Source organism: Triticum dicoccoides, chromosome 3B, assembly GCF_002162155.2.
Source record: "Triticum dicoccoides isolate Atlit2015 ecotype Zavitan chromosome 3B, WEW_v2.0, whole genome shotgun sequence".
NCBI lineage: Eukaryota > Viridiplantae > Streptophyta > Magnoliopsida > Poales > Poaceae > Triticum > Triticum dicoccoides.
In genome coordinates, this window is record NC_041385.1 from 602,615,335 (window position 1) to 602,624,568 (window position 9,234).

Here is a 9,234-nt window from a genome sequence, read left to right on the forward strand (position 1 = left end):
AGACAATCTGCGCGCCGGAATCATCGTCATTGAAGCCTGGTTCAGGGGCTAATGAGGGAGTCCTGGATTAGTGGGTCCTCGGATAGCTGGACTATATGCTTATGCCGGACTGTTGGACTATGAAGATACAAGATTGAAGACTTCGTCCCGTGTCCGGGTGGGACTCTCCTTTGCGTGGAAGGCAAGCTTGGCAATTCAGATATGTAGATTTCCTTCTCTGTAACCGACTCTGTGTAACCCTAGCCCCCTCCGGTGTCTATATAAACCGGGTTTAGTCCGTAGGACATGATCAATCATAATCATAGGCTAGCTTCTAGGGTTTAGCCTCTATGATCTCGTGGTAGATCAACTCTTGTAATACTCATATCATCAAGATCAATCAAGTAGGAAGTAGAGTATTACCTCTATAGAGAGGGCCCGAACCTGGGTAAACATTGTGTCCCCCGCCTCCTGTTACCATTAGCCTTAGATGCATAGTTCAGGACCCCCTACCCGAGATCCGCCGGTTTTGGCACCGGCAATGATGCTTCGGCAAGAGGGGTTATCCAAGATTTCCGGTTGAACAAATATGTTCCATGTATGTCTCATTTATTATTTGATGACGGTATTCTTCTATTTTTAAGGGTTTTGTGGAGCAAGTTTTGGTCGTCAAAGGTATTCTGACAGCTTATGAGGAGGGTACAGGTCAATTGTTAAGCCCAGAAAAATGTTCCATTTTATTTGGGAAATATGTTCTTTGGAAGATCTGGTGTCCATATTGGTTATCCTTCAGATCTCGAGTGAAGGATTTGATGATAAATATCTGGGTTTACCAGTGCCAGAATATCGTATGAAGACGGGAAAATTTCAATCTACCACAAGGGAGGGGGGGCAGACTAGGTTGAAAAGTATGCTTCCAGCAGGGTGATACGTCCATTTTGCATCATGTTTTCCTACTGTTATTTATGATGTTTTTATGCATAATAATGCTTTTTGGAGTAATTCTAATGCCTTTTCTCTTATAATATGCAAGGTACACACCAAGAGGGAGAATTCCGGCAGCTAGAAATCTGGACCAGAAAAAGCTACGTCAGGCTACCTATTCTGCACAACTCCAAACAAGCTGAAACTCCATGAAGAATGTTTATGGAATATTTGATGAATAATGGAGCAAATAAGTACCAGAGGAGGCCCACTAGGTGGGCACAACCCACCTGGGCGTGCCAGGGAGCCCAGGCGCGCCCTAGTGTCTTGTGCTCACCCAGGCCCACCTCCGGTGCCCATCTTCTGGTATATAAGTCATTTTGACCTAGGAAAAATAAGCAGAGGACTTTCAGGATGGAGCACCACCGTCTCGAGGTGGAACTTTGGTAGGAGCACTTTTGCCCTCCGGTGGAGCGATTCTGCTGGGGAACTTCCCTCCCGGAGGGGGAAATCATCGTCATCATCATCACCAACAACTCTTCCATCTTGGGGAGGGCTATCTCCATCAACATCTTCAACATCACAATCTCATCTCAAACCCTAGTTCATCTCTTGTGTTCGATCTTGTTACCGCAACTATAGGTTGGTTCTTGTGGGTGACTAGTAGTGTTGATTACATCCTGTAGTTGATTACTATATGGTTTATTTGGTGGAAGATTATATGTTCAGATCCATTATGCTATTTAATACCCCTCTGGTCTTGAGCATTATTATCATTTGTGAGTAGTTACTTTTGTTCTTGACGTCATGGGAGAAATCATGTTGCAAGTAATCATGTGAAATTGATATGTGTTTAATATTTTGATAGTATGTATGTTGTGATTCCCTTTAGGGATGTCAACCGGGTCCTGTTTAATCACATTTAAAGTCCACTTATGATATGATAGTTCAAAAAGGTTTTTTTTTGTTTGAGGAAAATGAACTATCAAGCTAGCAAAAACTAACTAAACGGGATTGTGGACGCCATTTATTTGCCATTTACATCCCTAATTCCCTTAGTGGTGTCATGTGAACGTCGACTACATGACACTTCACCATATTTGGGCCTAAGGGAATGCATTGTGGAGTAGTAATTAGATGATGGGTTCCGAGAGTTACAGAAGCTTAAACCCCAGTTTATGCGCTATTCTGTAAGGGATCAATTGGATCCAAAAGTTTAATGCTATGGTTAGAATTTATTCTTAATACTTTTTCCATAGTTGCGGATGCTTGCGGGAGGGTTAATCATAACTAGGAGGTTTGATCAAGTAAGAACATCACCTAAGCACCGGTCCACCCACATATCAAATTATCAAAGTACCAAACACAAATCGAATCAACATGATGAAAGTGACTAGATGAAATTCCCGTGTACCCTCAAGAACGCTTTGCTCACTATAAGAGACAATTTTGGACTGTCCTTTGCCTCAAAGGGATTGGTCTACCTTCCTGCACTTTTTCTACTACTATCATTACTTGCTCATTACCAAATATCTTGCTATCAAACTACTCTGTTACTTACAATTTCAGCACTTGCAGACATTACCTTGCTGAAAACCACTTGTCATTTCCTTCTGCTCCTCGTTGGGTTTGACACTCTTATTTATCGAAAAGAGCTAGAATTGATCCCCCATACTTGTGGGTCATCAAGGCTATTTTCTGGCACCGTTGCAGGGGAGTGAAGCGCCTTTGGTAAGTGGCATTTGGTAAGGAAACATTTATACAGTGTGCTGAAATTTACTATCACTTGTTACCATGGAGAACAATCCTTTGAGGGGTTTGTTCGGGGTATCTTCACCTCTACCGGAACCACAATTAGCTACCCCTCAACCTACTGCACCTACTGAAAATGTTGAATATGAAATTCCTTCGAGTATGATAGAGCAACTGCTAGCTAATCATTATGGAGGAGACGGAACCAAACATCCTGATATGCACTTGATATATGTGGAACAAATTTGTGGATTGTTTAAGCTTGTAGGTTTACCTGGAGATGAAGTTATGAAGAAGGTTTTCCCTTTATCTTTGAAGGGAAAATCATTGGCATGGTATAGGCTATGCGATGATATTAGAGCTTGGAACTGGAATCGATTGAATTTGGAGTTTCACCAAAAAAATTATCCTATGCATCTAGTTCATCTTGATCGGAATTACATATATAATTTTTGGCCTCGTGAAGGAGAAAGTATCTCTCTAGCTTGGGGGAGGCTTAAGTCAATGTTATATTCATGCCCCAATCATGAGCTCTCAAGAGAAACTATTATTCAGAATTGTTATGCTCGGCTTTCTCGTGATGATCAATCCATGCTCGATACTTCTTGTACTGGTTCCTTCATGAAGAAGACTATTGAATTCGGGTGGGACCTTTTGGAAAGAATTAAATGCAACTCTGAAGATTGGGAACTCGACGAAGGTAAAGAGTTAGGTATTAAGCTTAAGTATGATTGTGCTTTTATGAATATCGATGCTTTTCAAAAGTTTAGCAGTAAATATGGACTTGACTCTGAGATAGTAGCCTCCTTTTGTGAATCATTTGCTACTCATGTTTATCTCTCGAAAGAGAAGTGGTTTAAATATCACCCACCTATTAAAGAAGAAATTAAAGAACTGGTACTAGCTAAAGAAGAAACTATACTTTATAATGTTGATCCAGTTGTTCCTACTGCTTATATTGAGAAACCACCTTTCCTTGTTAGGATAAAGGAACATGCTAAAGTTTCAACTGTGGTCAACAAAAGTTATATTAGAACACCTAAACCAGTTGAACAAATTAAAGTAGAACCTAGCATTGCTATGGTTAAGGATCTCTTGGAAGAAAATGTAGACGGGCATGTTATTTACTTCTGTGAAGAAGCTGCTAGAATTGCCAAACCTGATAAAAAGGATAAACACAGACTTGTTGTTGGCATGCCCGTTGTCTCAGTTAAAATAGGAGATCATTGTTATCATGGTTTATGTGACATAGGTGCTAGCGTGAGTGCCATTCCCTACTTCTTATATCAAGAAATTATGAATGACATAGCACCCGCAGAGCTAGAAGACATAGATGTTACTGTTAAACTTGCTAATAGAGATACTATATCACCAATTGGAATTGTTAGATATGTTGAAGTCTTGTGTGGGAAAATAAAATACCCTACTGATTTGCTTGTTCTTGGTTCCCCAAAAGATGAATTTTGTCCAATTATCTTTGGTAGACCTTTCTTGAACACCGTTAATGCTAGAATAGACTGTGAGAAACAAATTGTCGGTGTTAGCTTTGGTGATGAGTCTCATGAGTTTAATTTTTCCAAGTTTAGTAGAAAGCTTCATGAAAAAAGAATTGCCTAGTAAGGATGAAATAGTTGGTATTGCTTCTATTGTTGTGACTCCCATTGATCCACTAGAACAATATTTGCTAGACCATGAAAATGATTTACAAATGCATGAAAGAAATGAAATAGATGATATTTTCTTTGAACAACGTCCTCTGCTTAAACACAAGTTGCTTATTGAAACTCTAGGAGGCCCTCCTCCACCTAAAGATGATCCTATGTTTGAATTAAAACAATTGCCACACACTTTGAAATATGCTTATCTTGATGAAAAGAAGATATATCCTGTTATTATTAGTGCTAACCTTTCAGAACATGAAGAATGATTACTGAAAGTTCTTAAGAAGCACCGAGCTGCTATTGGATATACTCTTGATGATTTGAAGGGAATTAGTCCCACTCTATGTCGGCACAAGATTAATATGGAACCTGATGCTAAACACGTTGTTGATCACCAACGTCGGTTAAATCCAAAGATGAAAGAAGTGGTAAGAACGGAAATATTAAAACTTCTAGAAGCAGTTATAATCTATCCTATAGCTGATAGTAGATGGGTAAGCCCTGTTCATTGTGTTCCTAAGAAAGGAGGTATCACTGTTGTTTCGAATGATAAGAATGAACTTATTCCACAAAGAATTGTTACAGGATATAGAACGGTAATTGATTTTAGAAAATTAAATAAAGCAACTAGAAAAGATCATTACCCTTTGCCTTTTATTGATAAAATGCTAGAAAGATTATCTAAACACACACACTTTTGCTTCCTTGATGGACACTCTGGTTTTTCACAAATACCTATTTCTCAACCTGATCAAGAAAAGACCACTTTCACTTGTCCCTTTGGAACTTATGCTTATAGACGTATGCCTTTTGGTTTATGCAATGCACCTGCTACCTTTGAAAGATGCATGACTGCTATATTCTCTGACTTTTTTGAAAAGATTGTTGAGGTTTCCATGGATGGATTCTCTGTGTATGGGAAGTCTTTTGATGATTGTAAGCAATCTTGATCGAGTTTTGCCGAGATGTGAACAAACAAATCTTGTATTGAATTGGGAGAAGTTCCACTTTATGGTTAATGAAGGTATTGTCTTGGGTCATAAAATTTCTGAAAGAGGTATTGAAGTGGAGAAAGCTAAGGTTGATGCAATTGAGAAAATGCCATGTACTAAAGATATCAAAGGTATTCGTAGTTTCCTAGGTCATGTTGGTTTCTATAGGAAATTTATCAAAGACTTCCCATAAGTTGACAAAGCTAAAGTTGATGCTATTGAAAATATGTCGTGTCCTAAGGACATCAAAGGTATAAGAAGTTTCCTTGGCCATGCCAGTTTTTATAGGAGGTTCATTAAAGACTTCTCAAAAAATTCTTGGCCTCTTACAAATCTTTTGCAAAAGGATGTTCCTTTTGTTTTTGATGATGATTGTTTTAAAGCCTTTGAAACACTCAAGAAATCCTTAATTTCTGCACATATTGTTCAACCACTTGATTGGAAGTTGCATTTTGAAATTATGTGTGATGCTAGTGATTATGCTGTTGGTGCTGTTCTAGGACAAAGAGTTGATAAGAAACTGAATGTTATCCATTATGCTAGTAAAACTCTAGACAGTGCTCAAAAGAATTATGCTACTACTGAAAAAGAATTCTTAGCAGTGGTGTTTGCTTGTGATAAAGTTAGATCTTATATTGTTGACTCAAAAGTAATTGTTCACATTGATCATGATGGCATTAAATATCTTATGGAAAAGAAAGATGCTAAACCTAGACTTATTCATTGGGTTCTCTTGCTACAAGAATTTGATTTGCATATCACTGATAGAAAATGAGTTGAGAACCATGTAATCATGTGAAATTGATATGTGTTTCATATTTTGATAGTATGTATGTTGTGACTCCCTTAGTGGTATCATGTGAACGTCGACTACATGACACTTCACCATATTTGGGCCTAAGGGAATGCATTGTGGAGTAGTAATTAGATGATGGATTGTGAGAGTGACAGAAGCTTAAACCCCAGTTTATGCATTATTCCGTAAGGGACCGATTGGATCCAAAAGTTTAATGCTATGACTAGAATTTATTCTTAATACTTTTCCCTTAGTTGCGGATGCTTGCGGGAGGGTTAATCATAAGTAGGAGGTTTGTTCAAGTAAGAACAACACCTAAGCACCGATCCACCCACATATCAAATTATCAAAATAGCGAACACAAATCGAATCAACATGATGAAAGTGACTAGATGAAATTCCCGTGTACCCTCAAGAACGCTTTGCTCACTATAAGAGACTGTTTTGGCATGTCCTTTGCCTCAAAGGGATTGGGCTACCTTGTTACACTTTTGCTACTACTATCATTACTTGCTCGTTACAAAGTATCTTTCTATCAAACTACTCTGTTACTTACAATTTCAGCACTTGCAGACATTACCTTGCTGAAAACCACTTGTTATTTCCTTCTGCTCCTCATTGGGTTCGACATTCTTACTTATCGAAAATACATACAATTGATCCCCTATACTTGTGGGTCATCACGGGGTCAAGGAAATACATATCAAATATGTTATTCAGGCCATTCCGGTCTATGCCTTGGGTATTTTTAAATTTCATGTGTCCCTTTGTGATTAGTTATCACAGATTATTCGAAATTTTTGGTGGGGTGATGAGGAGAATAGAAGGAGAACTCATTGGTTGGCTTGGGATAAGATGACAAGACCAAAAGGTGAAGGAGGTATGGGATTTCCTGATCTCAGGCTATTTAATCAAGCACTTCTGGTCAAGCAAGCATAACGTTTATTGGTTTTTCCGGACTGTTTGTGTGCTAAGGTGATGAAAGCAAAATATTATTCACATGGACATCTTATTGATAGTGTCTTCTCTCAATCGTCATCGCTTCGTGGCAAGGTATTATGCATGGCCTCGAATTATTGAAACAGGGTGTAATTTGGAGAGTTTTTGATGGGACCGATATAAACATATGAAGAGACAATTGGATTCCTAGGGAGTCTGGCCTGGAGATTATTGCCAAGAAAAACAGAACAAGGATCAAATGGGTGTCCGAGTTATTCAAGTCAAATACTAGGAGGTGGGATGAGAATCTGATCAGGCACCTATTTCACCCTCATGATACAGAAGAAATTTTAAAGCTGTGCACACTGAATTTGGGTGAGGGAGATTTAATTGCCTGACATCATGAGAAAAGTGGCATGTTTTCAGTTAAGAGTGCGTACATGCTTGCTCAGAACCTCATGGACTCGAAGGTTAGTCTGGGAAATTCTAGTGTAGCAGTAAAGGGGGAAAGGAGGATCTGAAATATTATTTGGAAAGCTAATCTCCCTCAAAATATTAGAATATTTGCTTCGTGGGTGGCTTCTAATAGTTTGACGGTTCAAGTTAATAGGGTTAAACACCATCAAGCTATCCTAGGAACACGCACAATTTGTGGTGTCGAAGATGAATGCACTTTTCATGCATTGATGAGTTGCCTAAGGCACGTGCACTTCATTTGGCTTTGGGAAAGGTGTGGAATTTTCCTGTCAAAGTGCTTTTTAAAAATACAAAGCTAGATTTGTTTCTTATTTTACTAGATCAATTAAGTTCGGCAGCGCGTGAGCAAAATATATTCACATTATGGAGAGCCTGGCATTTGAGGAATTATTTGATTTTTGCTAAAGGTAAAGAATCCATCTCAACCTCTATGAATTTTGTACATAAGTACTGGACTTCCTTTTCGTCTTGTCACACAAAAGCGCACGGAGTGATAAGTAACAAAGGCAAGGAATTGGGGGAGGGCATTCAGGGTTCGAATAATATGGAGAGGAAGTCTTCTAGTTGGCAACCTCCCAACACGGAGTTTTTCAAGATTAACGTCAATGCAAGTTTTGTGGAGGCAATCAATGCCGCGAGTGTGGGGGTGTTTGTCAGAAATCATGTTGGAGAAGTAGCCATTTCTTCTTGGGATTATATTGGAGCTTGCTATAGCGTTGAAGAAACGGAACTTAGAGCGACAATCCCCCGATTGTATATCGGTTTCACCCTTCACAAACCCATTATTTTAGAAATTGATTGTTCTTCTGTGGCTGGTGTTCGAGGAAAGGACAATTTTGATAGTTCTCCCCTTATTGACCTAAAGAAGGAAGCATTCAGTATCTCTAAGATGCTAGCGAATGTGAAGATCTCCAAGGCTTGACGGGGCAGAGCGTCGGCGAACCGGAGGAGAGGGAGCCAGAGCCCGACGACGAGGAGGTCGCCGTCTCCATCCGCCGAGGCTTCCAAGAGCTGGTGCGAGAAGCTGGGGGGCGCCGGGTACTCTAGGCGTGGTGTGTTGCCGGCCTCGGTGTGCACGAGGACGACTTCGAGGGTGCAGCCAAGGATGCCCCACCATCGGCGTCGCCCCTCGGAGTTGTGGTGGCCGCGTGGCTCGACGACGTTCGAGGAGGCGAGCTGGTCGGTGTGGCGGCATTCGAAGTATATAGTCCACATCATGTTGCTGCCAGGGGCATACCTCGGCTGGTTACACACCTCCTCTGTCAGTGAGGACCGGATGCGCGTGATCTCAGCGCGTCGGGCAGCGCTGGTGGGCGCTGGTGGCATCGGGACTCCGTCAGTGCTCAGCTTCCACGTGCCCGGCACCCACATGTCCGGCAGTGCTAAGTATTCAGCCTCGTAGAGGAGCGGTGCCTCGTCCTCGTGCAGGTGACGATGGTCGAAACCATTCGCCGCCACGCTGTCGCCTGGGTAGCGCTCGTCCATGCTCATCGGCAGGGAGAAAGGGAGAGGAGAGGCGAGCTCGGCCGAGAGGGGCGTCGGCAGCTAGAGGAGAAGCTGTGGCGAATGGAGCGTGCGCTCCCCGACAAGGGAGGGGTGGCTTTTATAGCCGGCTTGGGCGGTGGGAGGGCGTCCGACGTGTGTTGTTGTTGTTATTGTTGTTATTGTTGTTGTTGTTGTTGTTGTTGTTGTTGTTGTTGTTGTTGTTGATTTT